The sequence below is a fragment of the Procambarus clarkii genome, chromosome 80, assembly GCF_040958095.1.
Source record: "Procambarus clarkii isolate CNS0578487 chromosome 80, FALCON_Pclarkii_2.0, whole genome shotgun sequence".
NCBI classification, from domain to species: domain Eukaryota; kingdom Metazoa; phylum Arthropoda; class Malacostraca; order Decapoda; family Cambaridae; genus Procambarus; species Procambarus clarkii.
In genome coordinates, this window is record NC_091229.1 from 17,950,925 (window position 1) to 17,962,781 (window position 11,857).

The 11,857-nt window shown below is 39.4% G+C and overlaps 1 long non-coding RNA gene across 1 annotated transcript; it reads right to left on the reverse strand.

Annotated features, from left to right (window-relative positions):
* Positions 1–7,256: 7,256 nt before the first annotated feature.
* Positions 7,257–10,851, reverse strand: LOC123746184 (uncharacterized). The gene is made up of 3 exons (XR_006771477.2): positions 10,715–10,851; positions 9,257–9,462; positions 7,257–7,873 (listed from the first exon to the last, which is right to left on the reverse strand). It is a non-coding gene; the product is annotated as an uncharacterized lncRNA (long non-coding RNA).
* Positions 10,852–11,857: the final 1,006 nt, after the last annotated feature.

The window sequence follows — 11,857 nt, forward strand, 5'->3', positions numbered from 1 at the left end:
AGAGCATCAATATGGCTTAAGGCATTGAGCTTTGCCTCAAGATGAAGCTTAGGCTGATCTCTGATTTGCTTCTTGGGAGTCTTCATTTACGTGCACCCCATACTCAACCACTTTGTAGTAATTAATTGTGCAACCCATACTCATCCTGTTACCAGTAGTTTGTGCAACCCATACTTATCCTGTGATCCCTATCCCTCTACTTCAAGTCCCTCAAGGGGCGCACGAATTCAGTTTGGCATACTGCATCCTGCCTTCCCATCCCTAGCTACTGACCCATCACAATATTTTATTTTATTTTATTTATATATATACAAGTAGGTACATTGGGGTTGTGAGAATACATTGAATAGTACAGTATTTACAATCTTGTAAAGCCACTAGTATGCGCAGCGTTTCAGGCAGGTCCTTAATCTAACAGATAATTTTAAGTAGGTAATTTCTATCAGAATTGATAAATGATAATAAATACATTGTTTACATACATACATTACAAATACATACATATAAGCTCAAAAGCTTCATTGAAGGTTGTAACAGAACCCATGAGCACCACACCAGAAATAAATACAGTTTTGATATTCCAAGAGTACGACTTAATCAAACTAGAAATGCTCTACAAATCAAGGGACCCAGAATGTGGAATGATCTTCCCAACCATGTTAAAGACTGTACCTCTCTCAACCAGTTTAAGATAAAAATTAAACACTACCTAATAAATTCACTAACCTACCTTACCCCTCTATTGTCAACCCATGTCTGTTATTTTTTTTTTTTTTTTAATCAACACTGTTTGTCAACCTATTGTATTTGTGCTGCTTTTTCAGTCATGTTCCCTCTTTTTTTTATCTTTATTTGTATTTGTTCTCAACACATTTTATTCTTTATGCTCAATTAGTATTAAGTTCTAGATATTAATGTTTTTCCTGCCCGAAACGCGTTGCGTAATAGTGGCTTTAGGCATTGTATGTACTAGCTCTATATATCGATCCATTAATGTAACATTACTTGTATGTATGTACCTTACCTGAATAAACATATTTATTTATTTATTTATTTATTTATACAAGTTTAACTCTGGGGATATGAAAGAGATATTTATTTCTGGTGTGGTGATAATGGGTCCTATTACATCTGTCCAGGAAGAGTTTCAGAGCAGGATTTGCATTTAAGAACAGAGTTTTGTAAATGTAGTTGACACAAGAGAATTTATGGAGTGAGATTATGTTTAGCATGTTTAGGGAGTTAAACAAGGGGGCTGAGTGTTGTCTGAAAGCAGAATTTGATATTATTCTGATAGCAGATTTTTGCTGGGTGATGATGGACTTGAGGTGGTTTGCAGTGGTTGAACCCCATGCACAGATACCATAGTTGAGATAGGGATAGATTAGTGTATAATATAGAGAGATGAGAGCAGGGTTAGGTACATAATATCTGATTTTGGAGAGTATACCAACTGTTTTAGAGACTTTCTTAGTTATGTGTTGTATGTGGGTACTGAAGTTGAGTCTCTTGTCTAAGAATAGACCAAGAAACTTTCCATCATTGTTATTGCTAATGTTTACATTGTCATCTGAAGCTGAATTGCATTTGTAGATTTGCTTCCAAATAAGATGTAGTAGGTCTTTTCTATGTTAAGTGTTAGTTTGTTGGTTGACATCCATAAGTGGACTTTTTTTAGTTCATTATTAACAACATTACAGTATTTAGTGTATGTGGGTTGGGGTTGGAGTAGATGAGTGTAGTATCATCAGCAAACAATATAGGTTTCAGAATGTTAAGAACATATACATCCTGCCTTCCCATCCCTAGCTACTGACCCATCACAATATACATCCTGCCTTCCCATCCCTAGCTACTGACCCATCACAATATACATGTAGTAGAGTGTTTTCTGTAGGCAATTTTCTAATTATACAATCATATGTTGCCCTCAGCTCTCCTATTTCATACATACTTTTTTTCTTTTGCAAGGGAGTAATTACTACATCTACATTACAATCCTCCCATGGTGGTGTAAATTTTCTCTTGGGCACAGCAATACACTCTGAAATAACATCATACTTAATAACATTAGAACATAAGGTATTCATATATGCTCTTTTCTTCATCATACATTGTTCAGTACTTCCCACCTTTTGAACTGAGAGGACCAATTCATTAGCTCCCCCACCTCTCATTAATCTAATGGCAGAAGCTACATTTATCTCTGCAATTCTATCCCCAATACTCTGCAGATTCAACTCCATCCTGATTTTCTCAATCATAGCATTTCTTGGGCATCCTAAGATAATTCTCATGGCTTCATTTTGTACCTGTGGGAGGTTGGTGCTGGGGTTACTGTGGGAGGTGTACTGTGTGAGGTTGGTGTTGGGGTTACCTGTAGGAGGTGTACTGTGGGAGGTTGGTGCTGGGGTTACCTGTGGGAGGTGTACTGTGGGAGGTGTACTGTGGGAGGTTGGTGTTGTGTACTGTGGGAGGTTGGTGTTGGGGTTACTGTGGGAGGTGTACTGTGGGAGGTTGGTGTTGTGTACTGTGGGAGGTTGGTGCTGGGGTTACCTGTGGGATGTGTACTGTGGGAGGTTGGTGTTGTGTACTGTGGGAGGTTGGTGTTGTGTACTGTGGGAGGTTGGTGTTGGGGTTACTGTGGGAGGTTGGTGCTGGGGTTACCTGTGGGAGGTGTACTGTGGGAGGTTGGTGTTGGGGTTACTGTGGGAGGTGTACTGTGGGAGGTTGGTGTTGTGTACTGTGGGAGGTTGGTGCTGGGGTTACCTGTGGGATGTGTACTGTGGGAGGTTGGTGTTGTGTACTGTGGGAGGTTGGTGTTGGGGTTACTGTGGGAGGTTGGTGCTGGGGTTACCTGTGGGAGGTGTACTGTGGGAGGTTGGTGCTGGGGTTACCTGTGGGAGGTGTACTGTGGGAGGTTGGTGTTGGGGTTACCTGTGGGAGGTTGGTGTTGGGGTTACTGTGGGAGGTGTACTGTAGGAGGTTGGTGTTGGGGTATTCACCTAGTATATCTTGTTTCTGGGTGTACTAACCTAGTATATGTTGCGTGTGTGTGTGTATACTCACCTAGTCTCACCTAGAATATCTTGTGTGTAAGTACTCAACTAGTACTCACCTAGTATACCTTGTATGTGTGTATTCACCTAGTATATCTTGTTTCTGGGTGAACTAACTTAGTATATGTTGCGTGTGTGTGTATACTCACCTAGTCTCACCTAGAATATCTTGTGTGTAAGTACTCAACTAGTACTCACCTAGTATACCTTGTATGTGTGTATTCACCTAGTATATCTTGTTTCTGGGTGGGTCCGTGGGTTTATTACACTGTGAGTGAAAACAATCGCCTATTCTCTATTTTATATTGCGGCTTGTAGAGCTAGAAGCTGTTGCCTCTTGTGTGCGTTGCACAAGGGGATTAATATCTGGATTAATAGCTTTCAATATTTCCAGTATTTTTTAAGGTAACGCTTAAATACCGAAGATACTGCTATTGGACACCGCTTAATTGACAATGTCTCAACAACGCAGGCTAAAGATGTGCGTGGCTCCTGCTATTGCAATGATGCTCATTTGTTTTTCAATGATGGGCCTTAGTTGCCCCCTCTCTAACTTACCGTTCTAAATACCCCTTCTCCATCTTCCGCAAACATTTCCCCTCATACATCTCCCCCCTTTCCTCCTGTCCCCCTTGTCCATCTTTGTCCCCCTGTCCATCTTTGTCTCCTGTCCCTCACTTTGTCCCCTTGCCCACATTTTCTGTCCTCTGTCCCAGATCCCTTTCCCCCTCTCTGTCCCCCTCTCTGTCCCCCTGTCCCCCCTTTCCATCTCTCTGTCCCCCTGTCCCTCTCTATCCCATTGTCCCTGTCTCTGTCCCCCCTGTCTCTCTCTGTCCCCCTGTTCTTCTCTGTCCTCCTGTTCCTCTCTCTGTCCCCCTGTCACTCTCTGTCCCCCTGTTCCTCTATGTCCCCCTGTCCATCTCTGTCCCCTGTACCTCTCTGTCCCCCTGCTCACTCTTTCTGTCCGCTGTCCATCATCTGTCCCCCTCCCTTTCCTCCAGTCCCCCTATCCATCTCTGTCCCCTTGTCCCTGTCTCTCCTCTGTCCCCTCTCTCTTGGTCTCCTGCCCCCCTCTCCTCCCTCTGTCCCCCGGTCCCCCTCTCTGACCCTGTCCCTCTGTCTCTGTCTCTGTCCATGCCCCCCTCTCTGTCCCTGTCTCCCTCCCTGTCCCACTGCTCCCCCTCTGTTCCCCCGTCCCTCCTCTGGCCCTGTCCGTCTGTCCCTGTCCCTCAGCCTCTGCCTCTCCTCGTTTCTGACATTCTCTGTGTCAGCCTATCTCTCTGTCTCTTTCCTCGCTCTATCTCTGTCATTCTCTCACTGACTTTGCATATCCTTATCTATACGTCTCTGTGTCTAACATTCTCTCCCTGACTCTGTCTATATCTATTTCTCTGTCTCGATCTTCATCTCTTTCTCTCTCTCTCTCTCTCTCTCTCTCTCTCTCTCTCTCTCTCTCTCTCTCTCTCTCTCTCTCTCTCTCTCTCTCTCTCTCTCTCCTTACATACATACATACATACATACATACATACATACATACATACATACATACATACATACATACATACATACGTACATACATACATACATTTATTTAACACATGTGGTTGACAACCAACCTCACACAGTACACCTCCCACAGTAACCCCAGCACCAACCTCCCACAGGTACAAAATGAAGCCATGAGAATTATCTTAGGATGCCCAAGAAATGCTATGATTGAGAAAATCAGGATGGAGTTGAATCTGCAGAGTATTGGGGATAGAATTGCAGAGATAAATGTAGCTTCTGCCATTAGATTAATGAGAGGTGGGGGAGCTAATGAATTGGTCCTCTCAGTTCAAAAGGTGGGAAGTACTGAACAATGTATGATGAAGAAAAGAGCATATATGAATACCTTATGTTCTAATGTTATTAAGTATGATGTTATTTCAGAGTGTATTGCTGTGCCCAAGAGAAAATTTACACCACCATGGGAGGATTGTAATGTAGATGTAGTAATTACTCCCTTGCAAAAGAAAAAAAGTATGTATGAAATAGGAGAGCTGAGGGCAACATATGATTGTATAATTAGAAAATTGCCTACAGAAAACACTCTACTACATGTATATTGTGATGGGTCAGTAGCTAGGGATGGGAAGGCAGGATGTATATTGTGATGGGTCAGTAGCTAGGGATGGGAAGGCAGGATGTATATGTTCTTAACATTCTGAAACCTATATTGTTTGCTGATGATACTACACTCATCTACTCCAACCCCAACCCACATACACTAAATACTGTAATGTTGTTAATAATGAACTAAAAAAAGTCCACTTATGGATGTCAACCAACAAACTAACACTTAACATAGAAAAGACCTACTACATCTTATTTGGAAGCAAATCTACAAATGCAATTCAGCTTCAGATGACAATGTAAACATTAGCAATAACAATGATGGAAAGTTTCTTGGTCTATTCTTAGACAAGAGACTCAACTTCAGTACCCACATACAACACATAACTAAGAAAGTCTCTAAAACAGTTGGTATACTCTCCAAAATCAGATATTATGTACCTAACCCTGCTCTCATCTCTCTATATTATACACTAATCTATCCCTATCTCAACTATGGTATCTGTGCATGGGGTTCAACCACTGCAAACCACCTCAAGTCCATCATCACCCAGCAAAAATCTGCTATCAGAATAATATCAAATTCTGCTTTCAGACAACACTCAGCCCCCTTGTTTAACTCCCTAAACATGCTAAACATAATCTCACTCCATAAATTCTCTTGTGTCAACTACATTTACAAAACTCTGTTCTTAAATGCAAATCCTGCTCTGAAACTCTTCCTGGACAGATGTAATAGGACCCATTATCACCACACCAGAAATAAATATCTCTTTCATATCCCCAGAGTTAAACTTGTATAAATAAATAAATAAATAAATAAATATGTTTATTCAGGTAAGGTACATACATACAAGTAATGTTACATTAATGGATCGATATATAGAGCTAGTACATACAATGCCTAAAGCCACTATTACGCAACGCGTTTCGGGCAGGAAAAACATTAATATCTAGAACTTAATACTAATTGAGCATAAAGAATAAAATGTGTTGAGAACAAATACAAATAAAGATAAAAAAAAGAGGGAACATGACTGAAAAAGCAGCACAAATACAATAGGTTGACAAACAGTGTTGATTAAAAAAAAAAAAAAAATAACAGACATGGGTTGACAATAGAGGGGTAAGGTAGGTTAGTGAATTTATTAGGTAGTGTTTAATTTTTATCTTAAACTGGTTGAGAGAGGTACAGTCTTTAACATGGTTGGGAAGATCATTCCACATTCTGGGTCCCTTGATTTGTAGAGCATTTCTAGTTTGATTAAGTCGTACTCTTGGAATATCAAAACTGTATTTATTTCTGGTGTGGTGCTCATGGGTTCTGTTACAACCTTCAATGAAGCTTTTGAGCTTATATGTATGTATTTGTAATGTATGTATGTAAACAATGTATTTATTATCATTTATCAATTCTGATAGAAATTACCTACTTAAAATTATCTGTTAGATTAAGGACCTGCCTGAAACGCTGCGCATACTAGTGGCTTTACAAGATTGTAAATACTGTACTATTCAATGTATTCTCACAACCCCAATGTACCTACTTGTATATATATAAATAAAATAAAATAAAATATTGTGATGGGTCAGTAGCTAGGGATGGGAAGGCAGGATGCAGTATGCCAAACTGAATTCGTGCGCCCCTTGAGGGACTTGAAGTAGAGGGATAGGGATCACAGGATAAGTATGGGTTGCACAAACTACTGGTAACAGGATGAGTATGGGTTGCACAATTAATTACTACAAAGTGGTTGAGTATGGGGTGCACGTAAATGAAGACTCCCAAGAAGCAAATCAGAGATCAGCCTAAGCTTCATCTTGAGGCAAAGCTCAATGCCTTAAGCCATATTGATGCTCTGTCCACAGAGCATTCTCTCTCTCAAATCATAATAGTACACTAATGGTTCCCTACACCACCCCTCAGGTGCAGCTGCAGCAGGCTTGGGTGACATGATGACTATGGGGTGCACAATAAACTAACACTCACAGAATGAGTATGGGCTGCACAATAAGCTACCTCTCACAAGATTAGTAATAAAGAAACATTAATTTTTTGGGTAGGGTGACTGAAACTCATCCTGGGGTAAAAATGTTTATTTAAATTTATTATAGTTAAATGAATTTAGTAAATTATTCCATATATTGTATTATAAGTGAATTGACACTAAACTATAAATGATACTAATAAGGTTTTAAAAATGAAAAACAGTAAAAATCCTTCATGTAAGATATGGAAGTTGAAAAGTAAATTAACTGTAAACTAAATTATAAACTGTAGACATAATATAAAGTATTATAAGTAAAATACCTATAAACTACCAAATAATAAGGTGTAAGGAACCATTTCTATTGTTTGTCCTTTTTTACCTGTTTCCTCAGGTATTTTAAAATTCCCATTCCGTTGTTACTACACTGTTTTCCTGGTGTAGTTCCCTGTGGTTCAAATTTTACTACTTGTACTTCTTGCTGTTTCTGAATGATTGCTAATGGTAGCCCTTGTTGCACCTGCGGAACTTTTTGTAAATGTTCCACCTGCGGAACTTTTTGTACTTGTTGAATTTCTTGCACCTGCGGTACTTTTTGGACTTTATGCACCTGCTGCACTTGTAGCTCGTCAGGATTTTTTTCCAAGGCATTATCGCTATCACCTTCTGATCCTAATGTAAGTTTATCTGCATCAAGCTTCCTTGTGCGTGCTGGAAAAAAAATAAAAATAAAAAATAAAAAATTTTGAAATGGAAGATCCTGTGTAACAAATTTAATCAGTTACTATGATCGAGCCGCAGAAATTTTACAGGAAAGATATGGTTGGGTTGACTGCATCTATCTGGACCTAAAAGAGGCATTCAACAGAATTCCACATAAGAGTTTGTTCTGGAAACTGGAACATATTGGAGGGGTGACAGGTAAGCTTCTAACATGGATTAAAAAATTTCAAACTGATAGAAAAATGAGGGCAGTAATCAGAGGCAATGTATTGGACTGGAGAAATGTCACGAGTGGAGTACCACAGGGTTTAGTTCTGGCATTCATGGATAAATAATAAATAAATTGTTCATGATTTTTTTAGACAAAAGCTAGAATATGCAGCAGTTGTATGGTGCCCATATCTTAAGAAGTACATGTACAAACTTGAAATGATACAAAGACGTCATGGGTGTCATAGGGGCCCCAGCACACTGGTTTGCTAAAGGGCCCTTAATGCTGTCGAGACCTTATGGGCCCTTGGACCCATTACGTTAAGACATAGTGCTGTATTGGGCCACACACTTTTTGCCATATACATCAATGACAGAGATGATTGAATTGAAATTATATATATATATATATATATATATATATATATATATATATATATATATATATATATATATATATATAAATATCTTTGATATCCCCAGAGTCAAAGTTATTCTGTGTAAATACACTATGCAAATAAAGGGACCTTGTCTATGGAACTCACTCGCTAACAAATTTAAAAACTGTCCAACTTCTGCCATTTTAAAAAATAAAACCAAAAAGTACCTAAATTTTTTCTTGATAGTTTCCTAACTAGTGTATTAAACTCGCACTGTATCTTATGAAATCCAATGCCAGAATATATGTGCCTAAACCATACAACTTTTCCATTGTAATCATTGCTATCACCTTATATCATGATTGTTATATTGAATGCATATCTTACTATATTATACCTTGAAATATTCCTCAAATTATGCTACAATTTATATGTTGATAACCCTCAAATTTTACTTTAATGTACATAGTAATCTTTGTGATACTTTCTTACAATGTACCAGCCAATTTTTTTCCATTTAAGCTTTAAATTGCCTATTTAAAATTATCTGTTAGATTAAGGACCTGCCCAAAACACTGTGTGCTAGTGGCTTTACAAGAATGTAAAAACATCAATGCTATGTACTCTCATAATCCCAGTGTGCTAACTTGTATATAAATAAATAAACAAATAGTATGTAAGTACTGTACAGCATTATTCATGTTGATTCTATACCTTATCAAGCAAGTTCAGCATAAGAAGAATACAAATGAATACAACAGATGTAGACAAACTTCAATACCTGATTTTCAATCCTTCGTAGAACCCGGCTTGCTGTATTTCGTTCTAAAGCCTTCTTGCCTTTAAGTAGAAAACGGGCTTCCTCTTCTTTCTTCATTAATTCTCTACTGTTTCGGAAGTCACACTGGCAGAACTTGCAAACATTGCTTCGGACATGCACACATTGTTTGCAGTTTGTGCATCTCCTCAAGAATTTTCCCTGAAGACCTGAAGGAAATAGTTTCTAATAAAATACTTATATTCAAATGACCTATGCTGCAAAAATTATAAGTTAAATTGTTGTTAAAATGTACTACAGTAATTAAATATATTATTTAAATTATGAAATAATCTACATTAACACTAGTGAGAGCAATGTTAAAAATTTTAGGACTGCATCTGGAAATAACTTTAATTTTGGATGTGATTAACCATGCTGTAACTCGTATAACAAAACTGAGAGGAGTTGAATCCAACAGCCTGATTGACCAGGCTGTTAATTTCAAGCGAATACTATATTATTGGAAGAAAAAAAAATTATATATATATATATATTAATCAATATTGTAACTTTTTTTGTGTAATGACGTTTTCAAATAAAGTTAGATAAATATACACACATACCAAAAGAATAAGGGTGGTAGGAGAAGAAAATATGAAAGTGTTCAGTGAGGATCCACAAGGTCTTCTCTGAGTACTCTTTATTTTCTTCTCCGAGGCTATGGGTCCCTACACTTGCACCAGAGGTGGTACCCCTCATATATATATATATATATATATATATATATATATATATATATATATATATATATATATATATATATATATATATATATATATATATATGACAGTGTCAGATTCACCACCACCATCAAACACCACCAGCACCATACACCACCAGCATCATACACCAACAGCACCATACACCACCAGCATCATACACCACCAGCATCATACACCACCAGCATCATACACCATCAGCATCATACATCACCAGCATCATACACCATCAGCATAATACACCACCAGCATCATACACCATACACCACCAGCACCATACACCACCAGCACCATACACCACCAGCACCATACACCACCAGCATCATACACCACCAGCACCATACACCACCAGCACCATACACCACCAGCATCATACACCATCAGCATCATACACCATCAGCATCATACACCATCATACTCCACCAGAATCATACACCACCAGCATCATACACCACCAGCATCATACACCATCAGCATCATACACCATCAGCATCATACACCATCAGCATCATACACCATCAGCATCATACTCCACCAGCACCATACACCACCAGCACCATACACCACCACCATGTCAAATGGACAGTGTTAACAAAATTATTCCCACATACTCCGTCACTATGTGATGGAGTACACATAGAACAGGGGACTGTAACAAATGTTCTAGCATAAAACTTTGTACAGTTTAGTAATTCCTTACCATTTGATGTACTAGGTAGATCCATGTTTGGTGAAGTTTTATAGCTGGAGCTGGAAGATCCTGTCGAGATGACTTCTTCAAAGAGAATAGCTTCAACACATTGTGTCTTGAGTCTTCCAGTACTTGGCCTACAGTTACCAGATCTGATTTACAGAAACTAGTGAACTATGGAGATAAGATTGTTAATAATATACTTTTTTTGAGATTCATATGACTTGCAGCTTAAAAACCAACCTTATTTTAAAATAGTACACTAAAGTACATAGCAAATTGCGAAATTCGTAGTTTTTTAACTACTTTAAAGCTAAATTCTCAAGCTTTGAAAATAAGCACAATTTGCTATTTTAAGCGGAATCTGGCAACTCTGATTTAGCATGTAAACATTGACTTGCATTCACAATGTAGTTATTTATTTTTCAACAATTTAAAACGAGTTATGAAAATACACACATTGGTACATTATTGCAAAGGCACTATACTATATATATATATATATATATATATATATATATAAATTGTTGCAAGTCGAGCAACAAATATTTTACATTGAACAACAAATGAGATTGGAAAAGCAGTATTGCCAAAATAGACCCCAGACACACCCTGTGGGTAGTAATGGACCCCCATACCGACCCTATGAGGGGTAGTGGACCCCATAATAACACTATGGGCGATAGTGGACACTATACAAACACTATGGGCGGTAGTTGACTTCATAGAGACCCTGTGGGCGGTAAGGGACCCCCTATCGACCCTGTGGGCGGCAGTGGACCCCCTATCGATCCTGTGGGCGGCAGTGGACCCCCTACCGACCCTGTGGGCGGCAGTGGACCCCTACCGAACGTGTGGGCGGCAGTGGACCCCCTACCGACCCTGTGGGCGGCAGTGGACCCCCTATCGATCCTGTGGGCGGTAGTGGACCCCCCCCATATCGACCCTGTGGGCGGCAGTGGACCCCCTATCGATCCTGTGGGCGGCAGTGGACCCCCTACCGACCCAGTGGGTGGCAGTGGACCCCCTGCCGACCCTGTGGGCGGTAGTGGACCCCTACCGACCCTGTGGACGGTAGTTGACTTCATAACGACCCTGTGGGCGGTAGTGGACCCCATACCGACCCTGTGGGTGGCGGTGGACCCCATACCG